Raw genomic sequence first — 17,401 nt, 5'->3', positions numbered from 1 at the left:
GACTCAACTGTTTCTGGCTTTTAAGATGGAAGAAGGGGCAAAGTCAAAGAAAATCATGGCCACTATTATCTGGGAAATGCAAAGAAGCAGATTTTGTCCTTAAGCTTCCAGGAAGAAATTCAGTCCTGATGCCACTATGACCTTAGTCTAGTGAGACCCATGTCAGACTTTTGATTTATAAAACTATAAGATAAAAAATAAATTTGTGTTGTTTTAAGCCACTAAGTTTGTGATAATTTTTACATTGGTTGTAGAAAACTAAACAGTCTGCAAGAGCTGAATCATATTGAACCTATACTAGCTCCTACAAATAACTGCTTCCTTTTCTAGTTGTTCACAGTTAATTCCATAGGTCTTTAGGATTTTGAAACAAAGCTATGCCATCTTCTGCAGGTGATTAGTCTACTTTTGAGAAAGAGCTTTTAGCTAGTAATTGAGAGTTAGTGGACTGAATATATGACAATTAACCACCACGGTACTATACAACTTTAGGTGCCCATCATAAACTGTGTGGTCGGATGTACTATGCCATGAAGATGGACATGCAGAGCAACCAGTATCTGTTCAAGCAGGTCCTGACATCATGAATAAGTTACTTGAACAAGTGATCCAAATGTCCATGACAGCTATTCCTGATATCTTGCTTTTTCTTTCTCAACCTGGACCTATTGCTTCAATGGGAATTGATTATAAATCAATTATGAAGGATGAAATAATTTAAGCCTAGTTTATTGATGGTTAGCGGATATGGTGACACCACTGAAAAGATCAGCTGCAGCACTGCAGTCTTACTCCATGGTGGTCCTTCAAGACAGTGGTGAAGGCAAATCTACTTCACAGGCAGATGTTTTTCCTCTTAACCTGAAGACTCAGATCTATAATTATTCATGGACAGTGGCTAACTGTATGGCTGGATGACGAGGGACTTAAAGAAAAATGATGAGAAATTTAGTGGGAAGACACATGTGGTTAGACTGAAAAAAGTAAAAAAGGTATTTGTTTTCCCAAAATATTTGTTGATTATTATTTTTTTAAAGATTTATTTGTCAGAGAGAGAGGGGGGAGAGAGACAGAGAACAAGCAGGGCGAGCAGCAGGAAGAGGGAGAAGCAGGCTCTCCACTGAGCAAGGAGTCCAACACAGGACTTGATCCCAGGACCCCACAATCATGACCTGAGCTGAAGGCAGATGCTTAACTGACTGAGCCACCCAGGTGCCCCTATTTGTTAGGTGAATGGTCAACAAAAAGAACCTCAGCAGAAGAGACTCTAAATAAAACAAAATGGACCAGATGATCTATTCTTTGGACAACAATCCACCTTTTTCCCCAACCATTCCATTTGGCAATAGATTCATTACAAAATGGCAGGAATGGCAGTGCATGGGCTCAGAAACATGGATGTCTATTCGCTAAGGACTTCACAGTCTGGCTACAGTCACTGTTGAATGCCCATTAGTGACCATCTGATATGTACTCTTCTCCAGTGTGGTCAACCAACCACCTGGAAGCAGTTTTACTACACTGAGCTGACAATGAAGTAATATTATCAGTTTTGCTTTCCATAAGGATTAATTTACCACCAGTGAGAAACTGAATTGAATACAAATAGGATTTTCAGAGATGAAAATTGAAATAAATTCTATGTATTTACTATCACTTTGTCATAACCATGTTCTATAACCACCACTTTCAGCCCTTGTTCATTCACAAAAATGACTCTTCTAATTAAAACAAAAATGTATATTTTCATACTAATACAGTGGCTTGCATTTATTTGATGTTTGACTCAATTAAGTTTATTATTGCCAGTTAAAAGGAATTTATGTCGTTTAATCATTAATATTTCTAGAGAATCCTTCATTTTATTTTCCATTGAATTTATTTCTGTAATCCTCTTCTATTCTTCCATCTATGAATATTTTAACAATGTACAAGATAGCAGCAGTTAAACTTGAAGGACCAACTGATATCCATCATCTGGAAGACAATGTAAGCCATGTAAATCAAAATTAAAGAATGGATACATGGGAATGATAAGGCAGATTAATAAGGTATAAGGAAGGGAGTTAAAAATAAAATAAAAGATACTCAATTGGAATAGTAAGCAAATGTAGCCATGAAAAACACTTGGTTAGGTTTGACTTAAAAGCAGAAAATAGAAAACACTGAAAAATAAATAAAAAATGAACTTAAATGCACAGGATGACTATATAGACTAGATTAACATGTTTTGATCCAAAGTCTGTATATTATATGAGGAAAGGCAAAGATGGAACTGATGAAATTATTTTCTAAGCAAAGAGAGTAGTCTAACACAAATGACAACAAAGAGTTACATGAGAAAGCATGGACAACTCATTGATAATTCCTTGACATGTGAACTTAGAAGTAACTTTTTAATTGAACAGCAATCAACACGATTGACTAGGGTCCTAGATCCTTCCTGGATCATTTTTCTGCCCCTTTACATATTCATAGGACAAATCATCAGAATCATCAGTTCCAGTATCTCCTGGGTTCAGTAATTTATGAGTAAATATCTTATCTCCTTTTTCACTATTTTCTTCTATAACTTTGCCATTATTTGGGTTGGAGGATGGATCCATTTCTATTAGGTTTGCAACCTGAGTGGCTGTTAGTGAATAACTTCTTATCACTACTAAAAACTGATCTGAAGCATCCTTACTCTGTGCTGCTGCTGATATAACAATAAATGGTAATTCTGGTAAGAGTATGTTCCCTGCCACAGGAACCTAGATATTTTTCTTAGATAAAGCAAGACAATTTTTTAAATTCTTTAAATCAAGTTTTCAGGCTTCCTGCAGGGAAAACAAGGACTTGTCAAGGCATGTTGTTTAAGGTTTATATACATTTTCATGTAAATATGTTAGCTACAATATTTCCAGGATTCCTTAGAAGAGGAATTAAACTCAACTCTCATAAAGGCTGTGTTATGAAATGCATGTATTTTTACAGAAAAATTTGGTTAGTCTCAACTATAATGCAATATTCTATTTCTTGACCCAGGTGGTGGTTATATGGAGGTTCAATTCAAAATAAGTCATTAAGCTACTGATTTATTTTTAGGAAAATTACTGCAAGCCTGTTACATTCTATGGTAGTTTTAAATATGTTACAGCATTACTGGCATATAACACGGTATCATTTAAATACAGAAATTACTTAAACTTCCTCATTGTTAACAATGTTTCCAATCTAGGTATATAACTATATTCCAAAGCCACTTTATCATCATGAGTAAATGCATGCAAAAATAAATTGGAAGGAACACAAACAAGTGTAGAAACATATTCAAAAAACTTGGGGTGCCGGGGTGGCTCAGTCAGTTAAGCGTATAACTCTTAATTTCAGCTCAGCTCATGATCCCTGGGTTATGAGGGCCCCACATCAGGCTCTATGCTCAGCAGGGAGTCTTCTTGAGGTTCTCCCTCCCTCTCCCTCTGCCCCTCACTCCCATGCTCAAGTGCATGCTCTCTCTCTCTCTAAAATAAATAAATAAATCTTTTTAAAAAAAGTCTTAATGGAGGGGCACCTGGGTGGCACAGTCGTTAAGTGTGTGCCTTCGGCTCAGGGCGTGATCCCAGTGTTCTGGGATCGAGCCCCACATCAGGTTCCTCTGCTGGGAGCCTGCTTCTTCCTCTCCCACTCCCCCTGCTTGTGTTCCCTCTCTCGCTGGCTGTGTGTCAAATAAATAAATAAAATCTTAAAAAATAATAATAATAAAAAAAATAAAAAGTCTTAATGGAAAATATTTTAGCAACATTCCTTTTTGCAGTATTATACTTTTCTTATTAAATATGAGAGGGATTCACATAAGCATTCAATTAACCATGACCTTTCAAAATATATGAGGACCTGAATTTTTATATATTAAATAAATAAATACAGAAATCAGTAGAAGCATATAAAATAATTTAATGCCTAATTTTATTTATTTATTTATTTATTTTTAAAGATTTTTTATTTACTTATTTGACAGAGATAGAGACAGCCAGAGAGAGAGGGAACACAAGCAGGGGGAGTGGGAGAGGAAGAAGCAGGCTCCCAGCAGAGGAGCCTGATGTGGGGCTCGATCCCAGGTCACTGGTATCACGCCCTGAGCCGAAGGCAGACGCCCAACGACTGTGCCACCCAGGCGCCCCTAATGCCTAATTTTATACAAATTGAGAAAACATTACAATATTTCTTGATTTGCTTTTTGAAACTTTGTGAAAATTTAATCCCTTTCTGTTTTTCTTTTCTTTTTATTTATGTAGGCTCCACACTCAGTGTGGGGCTTGAACTCACAACCCCAAGATCAAGAGTTGTGTACACCAACAACTGAGCCAGCTGGGAGCCCCTCAATTTATATTTAACACAAAGTTTCAGATTGTGCAACCTTTAAGTCCTTTATCATAAAATGTTTTTAGAAGACTTTGGATCATGTAAAAAAAGTTGGTATTGACTTGCTGTCGAAATGTATTTTCTTACTACATTTTGGCAGTCGGTGGCTTAACTAGTTCTTACAAGGACTATTTATCATTACTTGGGTTATTACTTTTAATTTTTGTCAATATTAGATGAAATTGTCATATTAAATGTTAGATTCACATGGAGAGAACGATTTTAGGTTCATGAAGTTTATGTCACTCCTTTAATAATCGTTTCACCTCATATACATTTGCCTTTTGCCTATTTTTAGTTGCTATAGCATAATATACTTAAAAATACTTCAAATTAAAGCAGACCTAGATTTAAGTTCACTGGTATCTATTCTTTCTGACAAATTTTCTTATTCCTTCAAACTCTCTTCTCATCTATTCAGCAGGGGTGCTGATACTTCAAAAGATTGTAGTGATGCGATATTATCATCTTTGGAGGAACATTTATTAAGCCCTTTGCTCATTTTTTTAATCAGTTTATTTGTTTTCTTTTTATTGTATGGCTTCTTTTTAAGACTTCCTTAAATGCATAAGTCTTCTATACTCACTCTCAGGACACTCATTTCTTTTGTCTTTACCTAAAAAAAATTTTTTTCTGTTTTATTCTCGTTTGTTCTTTTATTCTATCCTTAAGAAAAAACATAATTCCTCACATTTATAGGTAAGTATCCTTTCTGTTTATACTATCAATCTCCTTTTCACTTTATTTAATTGTTGCCTTTTCTCCTTTCTTTCTTTTTTTTTTTTTGTGCCAAACTGTGTACTCCAAAGATATTAACTATCATCTATATGATGGTATTTTTGCAAATTCATTTCTCAAACTCTAGGATTCAGCAACATAATGGTTAATATATTCTGGAACCTCACTGCCTGACTTCAAATCCTAATTTTGCTCCTGACTATGTAGGTACTGTGAGATTGTACCTATTTCAGAGAGTTGCTTGGAGGATTAGATGACTTAGTAGGTATAGAGTTATTAGAAGGTAGCCTTGAATAGAAAAAGCACTATATATTTGTTTCAGTAAATAATATTTAACTACTGAACATCTTCTATGTTTAGGTGTCATATCAAATTCAGTTTGAGCCAACTTCATTGTTTGTTCACAAACTTAGGCAGTCTTGAATTCAAATATCATTATTTTTTTTCCTACAAATCATTCTGTTATTTATAATAGCCAAACTGGATCTGACACTGACATATGAACAACCTTGCCAATGTGGAAACCCAGTTACTCCTTTTTTAATTATAAAAATAAAACGTATGATAAACTTTTTGTTCTTATACAGCTGCTTAATTAGGAAATTTTAAGAACACTATAAAGTATTTTTTAAAAAGTCACTAAAAAGTATTTTTTTAAAAAGTTATCTGTAGTCTAACTAGATGGAGTTAATCACTGCTAATATTTCATTTCTTCTCAGATTTTTCTCTACATATGCCTATTTTGTCAAAAGCAGTAATGCATACTAAATATTTGCTATCCTATATTTCCAGATCTCACATAACTATAGAGGCCATATAACTAGCTCTAGTCAATTATGTAGAATGGGAGGAGGGAGAAATGGGGAGCGATTAGTTAAGGGGTACAAAGTTACAGTCATGCAAGATAAGTAAGTTCTGGATATCTATGTATAGCAAGGTGACTAGTTAACAGTACTGCATTGTATACTTTAAATTTGCTAAGTGGGTAGATCTCATGTTATCACCACAAAAAAGCAAACAAACAAGAAAATAGTAACTATGTAAAATTATAGATATGATAATTAGCTTAATTATAGACATTATAGAGAATCCAGAGATTATTTCACAATGTATACATGGATTTAAACATCAAGTTATACATCTTGATTATATACAATGTTTGTTGATTATGCCTCAGTAATCTACAAAAAAAATGTGTGTCACTATGCACAGAGAAATTAAAAGGACCTTGAGAATTTATCTGGTGTATTCCTGTCTTGGTATGTGTGAAGATAGTTCATGAGTTTTTATGTGAAGTGAAGCCTCCCCCTCCAATCCAATTTCAAAGAATGTGGACAGTAAATATTTACTGTATGATTCCCAGAATTATTTATTCTGAGGTGCGTGTGTGTGTGTGTAGTTTTATAACATCATGTTTGCTCTAACATTTTATTTTAAATTCTTATGTCATGATAAACTCCATAAAATCATACTTTCATGATTTCCACTGCCAGTACCACAAGTCAAATTAAAGGGAATTTATATAATTTGAAGGCATATATGATTGCATGTTTCTTCAAGTCATTCTCCAATGAATGGATAATATGTGGATAAAGTCAGAAAGTATAAGAAATATGTAATCTATATCAAGCGGTATTTTGTACAAGAGGAAGAGTTATGTTTCTAAACATAGGTAATCTTGCTCTGATGTATAGCTATAAACTTATATCCTTCCTAGTTTTACTTAATGTTCCTCATAAGTAAAATAGTTTTTCAACCTTCTTGACATACAGTAGGTAATTTGACAGTACATTTACATTCAAAGAACAAAGATTTTTTTTTCTTTTGCTTCTTCTTCATTAAAAAAATAAGGAACTAAGTAACTGATTTTCAGGGAGTACAGAGATTTTGGAAGTAATGAAAATTGCTTTGAAATTTGACTTTTTTTAAAAAAGATTTTATTTATTTATTTGACAGAGATAGAGACAGCCAGAGAGAGAGGGAACACAAGCAGGGGGAGTGGGAGAGGAAGAAGCAGGCTCCCAGCAGAGCAGGGAGCCAGATGTGGAGCTCAATCCCAGGGACCTGGGATCACGCCCTGAACCAAAGGCAGACGCTTAACCGCTGTGCCACCCAGGTGCCCCTGAAATTTGACATTTTAATGAGTGCTGGAAATCTTAAATTGTGGACCCCAAAGATTGAAGATTGATGATAGATGTTTCCATGTATTCTTAGAAATTTGAACTATGATACATTTCTTGAGGCCAGCTGTCATTATAACATTATAAGTCCTTTTGCTTTCTTTCACACATTTCAGAATAGGAAAATCAAGTTTGTGACATAGACATAATTACCTACTGTATATACAGTTCACAATAAAGTATTTCTACAATGCCATCATATTTTGGGCATGGGTGGAGATGTATTCTCATTTACTGAGAAATAGTTCACTTCTGAGAGAATAATTTTAGTTCTATGAAATCTCTGAAGTCTTTCTAGGCCCCAGTGGCAATTATATTTACAGCAATGAATTTGTTCTTTGATCCATTCTATTAATATTAACAAAAGAACAATGGGATGTTTTCTGCATTCTTGTTACTTTACGAGACTCTGGCAATAGACTATATTTAGACTAGTCATTATTACAATGCTATCTTAATTATTATTATGCTATCCCTTAATGAAATATCCACTTTCTCAAGTACAAGAAGGACTGCTGTCACATAGATAACTTGGGTAATATTTTAATAATGTGTTCTAGTTCTAAATTCAGCAACCTATTGGCAATGATCACCATTATCAATGATATCATTATGAACATCAAATATTGATGCTTATTTTGTGGAAATTAGGTATAAGTGATATAAAGCAGTTCATGATATAAACTCATGAACTACGCTTTGAAAGCACATATAATCTAAAGAGAAAAGCAGAAAACAAAATAAAACAAGGCCATTTCAACATGGTGAGATAGGAAGATCCTGAATTCACCTCCTCCCATGGGCACACCAAATCTACAGCTACATATGAAACAATTTCCTCTATTAAAACAAGGAAGCAAGAAAGAAAACTAGCTGAGCAACTCCTACACATTAGACAAACAAGGAAAACCTATATCCAAGAATGCAGTATAGGCTGAAACACAATCTCCCTGTAAAACCCACTCTTATCACAATGAACCACAATTAGGAGGGAATTCAAATCTGGAGATTCTCCCTGAGGGGTAAAGGGATTGAACCCTACACTGGGAAGCCCAACTTTTAAGAACTACAGATGAGAAACAAGCCTCCAAAACATCTACCTTTAAAAGCCAATGGGAGCATTCACAGAGATGCCTCTCTGGGGGAGAGCTAGCACTTACCGTTTCCTTCCTTCACCCATCAAAGGCAGAGCTACCTGTGAAGGGCAGCTCTGCCAAGATACTGGCTGCCTACCCTACTTGCTCCATCCCTGTGCTCTGGCATGGCTGCCCAACTTGGTCAAACCTCCTTCAGTCCCAGCATGGCAAGACCCTCCCCAAGAAGACCAGTACAAGCCCCTGTCCACACCATGTTCCTAAAACTTGGAGTTTTAAAAGTCAGCAGGCTTGGCTGGGATAGAGTCCAGAGGATGTGTTCTACTTTTGGAGAAAAGGCAGGTAAATAACCCAGAGTCAGAGAACATGGAAACAACAATCTGAAGAATGCCTAAGACACACAGAGGGGAGATTGTTCACTCTTCTTGGAGTGTTTTCCTGGATGAAGCAAGCACCAAAACCCCTCTCTGGGGACCAAAGAGTTGGCTGGCATCATTTTCCTTTACTGCTCATCAGCTTATACACAAAATACCCCCCTGTGGTAAACACCACAATACCAACACTGGCTGCATAACCTGCTTATACTAGGTCCCACATCTCTGCACTCTGCAGGTACTTCCCTTCCCAGTCAAATTTGTCTCAGTCCTGTATCAGTGGACACCTTCCCCAGAAAACTACCAGAAACCCCCACACACATCATGTCTCCCAATCAGACAGTTAGTCAAGATTTCAATTCTAGTGGAAGTAATATCAGGTCTCATTTAACAAGCAGACCAGAGCACACCTAGTTAAAACTTACCATGTCTGTCTTTGCAGACAATGGGCCTGAAGGATTGAACAGCCAAAATATAAGAGCAGCACACACCAGAGACACTCCCTAAAGTGTCTCTGGCACTCTATGACCACTTCTTCATAAAGCCATTACTGTCAGGAGTGGGAAACACAATAGGTTTTCTAACACACAGCAGAAGACAGAGACACAAAATGCCAAGATGGAGGAATTCATCCCAAATGAAACAAGGTCATGGCCAGAGATCTAAGCAAAACACATATAAGTAATATGCCTGATGGAGAATTTAAAGCAACAATAGTAAAGGTACTTGCTGGGCTTGAAAAAGAATGGAAAATTTCAAGGAGACCCTTACCACAGAGATAAGAGTTAAAAAAATAGAGTTTAAAAATACAATAACTGGCATTTGAAACAGACTGGAGGCAATGGAGAGAAGGATGGAAGAAGTGGAGGAATGAATAAATAATACAGAAGATAAAATAATGTTAAATAATGAAGTTGAACAAAACAGAGAAAAAAGAATTATGGAACATGAGAATAGACTTAGGAAACTCAGAGACTCCATCAAACATAGTAACACTCATATAATAGGACTCCCAGAAGAAGAGAGAGAAAAAGGGACAGAAATTTTACTTAAGGCTGAAAACCTCCCTCAATTGGAGAAGGAAACAGACATCCAGATCTAGAAGGCACAGAGAACTCCTATCAACATCAACAAAAGCAGGCCATAACAAGGAAATAACAATCAAATTTGCAAAATATAGTAATAAAAAAATCCTAAAATCAGCAAGACAAAAGAAATCCCTAATTTACAAGGGAAGACCCATAAGTCTAGCTGTAGATCTCTCAACAAACTTGTCAAGTCAGAAGGCAGTGATATGAATGTATTCAATGTGCTGAGTGGGAAAAATCTGCAGTCAAGAATACTCTATCCAGGGGTGCCTGGGTCGCTCAGTCATTAAGCATCTGCCTTCAGCTCAGGGCGTGATCCTGGCATTCTGGGATTGAGCCCCACATCAGGTTCCTCCGCTGGGAGCCTGCTTCTTCCTCTCCCACTCCCCCTGCTTGTGTTCCCTCTCTCGCTGGCTGTCTCTGCCAAATAAATAAATAAAAGCTTAAAAAAAAAAAGAATACTCTATCCAGCAAGACTATTCTTCAGAATAGAAGGAGAAATAAAGAGTTTTCTAGACAAAAACTAAAGGAGTTCATGATCACTAAACCAGCCTTGCAAGAAATATTAAAGAGAACTCTTTGAGTGGAAAGGAAAGACAAATGACAAAGACAAGAAAGGAACAGAGAAAATCTTCAAAACAATGACAAAACAAGTAATAAAACGGCACTAAATACATTTCTATCAATAATTACTCTGGATGTAAAAGGACTAAATGCTCCAAGCAAAAGACAAAAGGTGTCAGAATGGATAAAAATCAAGACTCATCTATATGCTGCCTATGAGAGTCACATTTTACACCTAAAGACATGTACAGATTGGAAGTGAGGGGATGGAGAAACATTAATCATGCAAATAGGCATAAAAAGAAAGCAGGAGTAGCAATACTTATATCATAAAACTTGATTTTAAAAAAAAGACTGTAAAAAAAAAATGAAGAAGGGCATTATATCGTAATAAAGGGGACTATACAACAAGATCTAACAATTGTAAATATTTATGCCCACAACATGGTAGCCCCCAAATATATAAAACAATTAATAACAAACATACAGGAACTCATTGATAATAATACAATAATAGTAGGGGATTTTAACACCCACTCACAGCAATGGACAGATCATGTAAGCAAGAGATCAACAAGGAAACAATGGCTTTGAATGACACACTGGATCAAATGGACTTACCAGATATATTCAGAGCATTTCATCCTAAAACAGCAGAATACACATTCTTTTCAAGTGTACGTGTGACATTCTCCAGAATAGATCACATCCTGGGTCACAAATCAGGCCTCAACAAATACAAAAAGATTGAGGTCATACAGTGCATCTTTTCTGACCACAACACTATGAAACTTGAAGTCAACTACAAGTAAAAATTTGGAAAGACTGCAAATACATGGAATTTAAGCAACGTGCTACTAAACAATGCATGGGTCAACCAGGAAATCAAAGAAGAAATTTAAAAAGTACACGGAAACAAATGAAAATGAAAACATGACAGTCCAAAACATTTGGGATGTAGCAAAAGTGCTCTGAAGAGGGAAGCATATAGCAATACAAGCCTACCTCAAGAAGCCAGAAAAATGTCAAACAACCTAACCGTATACCTGAAGGAGCTAGAAAAAACTAACAAAACCTAAAAACAGCAGAGGAAGGGAAATAATAAAGATTAGAACAGAAAGAAATGATATAGGAACTAAAACAAACAAATAAAATATCCAATAAACAAATCAATGAAACCAGGAGATGATTCTTTGAAAAATTTAATAAAATTAAGAAACACCTAGCCTGAATTATCAAAAATAAGAGATAAAGGACCCAAGTAAATAACATCACAAATGACAGAGCAATCATAACCAACACCAGAGAAATACAATAAGAAAATATTATGAGAAATTATATGCCAACAAATTGGACAACTGGAAGAAATGGATAAATTCCTAGACACATATAATTGCCAAAACTGAAACAGGAAGAAATAGAAAATTTGAAGAGACCAATAACCAGCAAAGAAATTGAATCGAGAAGCAAAAATCTCCCAACAAACAAGTGTCTAGGGCCAGAAGGCTTCCCAGGGGAATTCTGCCAAACATTTAAAGAATTAATATTTATTCTTCTCAAACTGTTTAAAAAAATAGATATGGGAAGAAATGTTCCAAATTCATTCTATGAGGCCAGCATTAACCTGATACAAAACCAAACAAAGACTCCACTAAAAATGAGACCTACACACAAAAATCCCTGATGAACTTGGATGCAAAACTTCTGCATACTAACAAATGAAATCCCAGTACATTAAGAGAATTATTCACCACAATCAAGTGGGATTTATTGTGGTTCAATATTCACAAATCAATCAACGTGATATACCACGTTAATAAAAGAAAGGATAAATAACATATGATCCTTTCAAATAGATGCAGAAAAAGCATTTGACAAAGTACAAGATCCATTCATGATAAAACCGTCAACAAAGTAGGGATAGAGTGAACAAACATACCTCAACATCACAAAGACCATCTATGACATCAGCCATAACAACTTCTTCCTAGATAAGTCTCATGAGGCAAGGAAAACAAGCAAAATAAACTTGGGACTACATCAAAATAAAAAGCTTCTGCACAGCAAAGGAAACAATCAGCAAAACTAAAAGGCAACCTGCAGAATGGAAGAAGACATCTGCAAATGACATATCCAATAAAGAGTTAATATCCAAATATATAAAGAATTTTTAAAAGTCAGTACCCCCAAAACCAAAAAATCCAGTTAAAATATGGGTAGAAGACATGAATAGACATTTTTCCAAAGATGTCCAGATGGCTAACAGACACATGAAAAGATGCTCAACATCACTGATCATCAGGGAAATATAAATCAAAATTCTAATGAGATATTACCTCACATCTGTCAGAATGTCAAAAGCCCTCTTACACTGTTAGTGGGAATGCAAACTGGTGGAGTCACTCTGGAAACAGTTTGAAGGTTCCTCAAAAAGTTAAAAACAGAACCTCTCTTTAATCCAGCAATTGAACTACTAGGCATTTCCTCAAAAATATTAATTCAAAAAGATACATGCACCCAATGCTTATGGCAACATTGTCTATAATAGCCAAATTATGGAACCAGTCCAAATATCCATTGACTGTTGTATGGAGGAAGAGGTAGTGTGTATGTGTGCATACATACACAATGGAATATTACTGAGCCATAAAAACAATGAAAATCTTGCCATTTTCAATAATGTGGATGGAACTAGAGAATATTATGCTTAGCAAAATCAGCCTGAGAAAGACGAATACCATATGATTTCACTCATATGTTGAATTTAAGAAACAAAACAAATGAATAAAAGGGGAAGAAAAAGAGAAGAAACAAAGAAATAGACTCTAAACTAGAGATAACAAAGTGATGGTTACTAGAGGGGAGGTGTGTGTGTAGGGGTTGTTAAGTAGATGATGGGTATTATAATGGCACTTTCTGTGATGAGCACTGGGTATTGAATGTAAGTGTTGAAATGATAAATCCTATACCTGAAACTAATATTACACTGTATGTTAACTAACTGGGATTTAAATAAAAAATTGGGAAAAAAAATAACAGCCAATAGGGCTCAAGATCCTTCTTTCTCTAACTGAGAAATAATTCTTAACAGACTTATGTGAGGACTCATCCACCCCAGGACCTAGCACAGAAGTAGTCTTTTGAAAAGTGCCTAGCCTTTCTGTGAAAGAAGGTTTTTTTGTTTTTGTTTTTTTTTTTTTTTGTTTTGTTTTGTTTTGTTTTTGCTTATCTTAAAGCGTCAGTCAAAATGTTAATCATCTAATTTAACACATATCTAAGAGTACTCTCCAGGGATAGAGGTGAACAGGTACCATTTTTATGCTATCTGCCCAGCTCCAGAATTGGGTATTATCTGCTAAAAAAAAAAAAAAGATAGACAGATCTATCATTATCTATCTATCTATCTATCTATCTATCTATGGTGTTTGTCATCTTTGTGCTCTCCCTCTGCCACACATCAGAATAAAAGTGTGGAAAGCTTTTACATGTGTCTGATGATCCCCTTTTATATCTGGTGTCATGATTTTGTGATTGCTGACCAGGGGACACCACTTGATTGCCTGGCTCTAGTGGCCAGCAGGGCTTGTATTCCTGAATCCCACAGGAAAATAACAATCAGAAAGATGGTTGTTGGCTGTGTACTACTACCAGGGTACTGTGGAGACAGCAGACTGAAACCCTCCTCCAGCTATTCTGTGAAAAAGTGCTATTTGCTTGTCCTGGAGCTTTGGCCTGAGTATTAGGCTTCTGATTTGGCAGACAGCTAGGGGTCTACTGAGGCAATCTCAGGGAACAGAAGCCAGTAGAGGTCATTATTGTGCTTTCCCGCTGCCTTGATCCAACTCATCAGGATCTTCCAAAAAGGAGCTTATACCCTCATCCTCATCTTGTACCACAATTTTTGCAGTTGCCACCAGAAGACATGTCTAGATGGCCTGGGACTGGTAGCCAGTAGGGCACAAGCACATGGGCTTCACAAGACTCTAACGAACTGAGAGAGTTTTTAACTGACGATCACCTCTGAATCCAGCAAGAGGAAGCTGTCTCAGGATACCAGTCTTTCCGTATGAAAGGCCTATCAGTTTATCTACATTGCTATAACCTTAGGGGTAAGATTTTAATCAAACACACATCTCAGAACTGACTGTAATTCTTTCCATAGACCTCAGAGGTTGGATGCAATCTGCATTCTCCCTTTGCCACTCTCTAGAATGCTAGTGTCTCCTGGAAGAGTGTTTCACATATCTCTGTGCCCTGATTTTTACATCTGGTACCCAAGGTTTTTGTGGCTGCTACCTAAAAGACATGCCTTCATTGCCTGGCTCTAGTGGCCAGTGGGGCTTTCATTCCTGGGTCCAGTGAGACTGACAAATGAAGAAACAGTTCTTGGCTGGCTACCACCCCCAGGATACACCAAGAGGAAACAGATGACAGAGATGTCCAAATATTCTCTGAGAGAGGTTTATTAGCTTATCTTCATAGCTATGAACTGAGGAGCAGGCTTAAAATTGAATACATATCTAATGGCCCAATATAATCATCTCTAGATATCTCAGAGGGCAAGTTGTATATTTGTGTCCTCCCTCATCAATGATCCAGAATACCAGTATCTCTCAGAGAAAACCTTGTACATGGGTCTGGTTCCCCCCCCCTTTTTTTAAATCTGGTGCCCCAGTTTATGTGATGTTGCCAAGAGGATGCCCTTTGATGACCTGGTTCCCATGTCCAGTGGGGCTTGTATTTCTGGGTGCCATGGAACTGTAACAAATGGAGAGACAGTTTTTGGCTAACTACCATCCTGGGCACTGCATAGAAAGTAAATTAAAACATACCCCCAGTCTTTCTGTGAAAAAGGCCTATTTGCTTCTTCTGGAGCTTTGGCCTGAGGGAAAGGTTTTTTGGTATAGCATACATCTAGGGTCCTACTAAGGTACACCTCAGGGAAATCAGTGCTGGGAGATGTCATCTATGTGCTCTCCATCTCTCACTCCAGGTTGTTGGTATCTCCCAGAATGGAACTTGTACACTCATCTGGCACTCTAGTTTTTTGTGACTGCTACATAGGGGGCAGTTCTAGGTTGCCCATTCTGGTGACCTGTGGGACTTAGGCTGATGATCTCACAGGACTGTATATATTTGCATACTTCAGAAACTTTTGCCTGAGGATCTGGCTCCAATCAACCAAAATCTAGGTGCTAAGATCCTCCCCTCTGGGACGCTGTTAGGTCATAGCACACCTTCAACATCTGGGAGCCACTGAAAATAAAATAGGTTGCTTGGACTATCACAAAGGTTTGATAGACAACAAATAGCAAGGGCTACGATGAACGATAAGGTTCATCTCCTACATGAGGCCACTTCCTCAAGACTTTGAGAAGTAAATTTTTATCTTACATATAAAGCCAGAGAATCAAAATAAAGAGGAATATTGTCGAAGCAAAAGAACAAGACAAAACCTCAGACACAGCCTTTAATAAAATGGAGATAAGTGATTCACCTGATAAAGAGTAAAAAATGTTCATAAAGATACTCAATGAGATCAGAATAATAGAATAATACAATAAGAACTTAAACAAATACATAGAAAATATAAGATAGTAGCAACAAGAAAAGCCACAGACCTAAGAATACAATAATTGAATTGAAAAATTCACTAAAGACGTTCAACAGACTAAATGAATAGAGGAAAGGATCAGTGAACTCTAAGACTGCACAGCTGAACTCACCCAATCAGAGTAGCAAAAATAATGCAAAAGGAGTAAAAATAACTTAAAGGACTTATGAGATAATATCAAGCTGACCAACATTTGCATTTATAGGGGTCCTGGAAGAAGAAATAGAGACAGAAAACTTATTTGAAGAAATAATAGCTAAAAATTCGCCTAACCTGGGTGGGGAAGGAATGGACATACAGATTCAGGAAATCCAGAGACACTCAAGTAACAGGAACCCAAAGAGACCCACACCAAGACACATTATAGTTAAAATGTCAAAAGTTCACAACAAGGAGAAAATCTTAACGGCAGCAAGATAAAAGCAATTTTGTATATATAAGGGAACCCCAATCAGACTATCAGTGGATTATTCAGCAGAAACTTTGCAGACCAGAAGAAAATAGCATGACATATACAGTGTTAAAATAAAGGGGGAAAAATACAACTAAAAATATACTACCGGCAAAGTTGTCATTCAGAACTGGAGAAATAGAGTTTTCCAGACATGCAAAAACTAACGCAATCAATTACCACTACAGCAGTGTTACAAAAGCTATTAAAAAGACTTGGTTAAGCTGAAATAAAAGATTGCTAATTAGTAATTAGAAAATATCTGAAAATACAAGTTTCACTGGTAATAATAAATCTATAGTAAAATTACAAATATCTAATATTGTAAAGGTGATGAATTAATCACTTACAAAGCTAGTGTGTAGGTTAAAAGACAAAAATAGTAAAGATAGCTGAGCTACAATGATTTGTTAAGGGATCTATAAATAAAAAGATGTAATATGTCACATCAAGAACATAAAACATACTGGTGGGAGGAGAGTAAAAATATAGAGCTTTGGAGTACATTCAAACTTAAGATGTTATCAACCTAAAATAAAGTTATAAATATAAAATTTTATACCTAAGCCATAACCAAACCTATAGTAGGTACAGAAAATACAAAGAGAAAGCAATCTAAGTATGCTTCCACAGAAAATCATCAAATCAGAAAGGAAAAGGCAAGAGAAGAGAAATGGAACAGAAGAATTACAAAACAGCTAGAAAACAATAAACAAAATGGGAATAAATACACACCTATCAAAAATTATTTCAAATATATATCATCTAAATAATCAAAAGAGATAGAGTGGCTAAATGGATAAAAAAAAGATTGTAGAGGCCTCTGGGTGGTGCAGTCGTTTAAGTGCCTGCCACTTGGTTTCGTCTCAGGTTATGATCCCAGGGTCAAAAGAT

The sequence above is a fragment of the Ailuropoda melanoleuca genome, chromosome 1 (assembly GCF_002007445.2).
Source record: "Ailuropoda melanoleuca isolate Jingjing chromosome 1, ASM200744v2, whole genome shotgun sequence".
NCBI lineage: Eukaryota > Metazoa > Chordata > Mammalia > Carnivora > Ursidae > Ailuropoda > Ailuropoda melanoleuca.
This window is presented reverse-complemented; position numbering follows the sequence as displayed.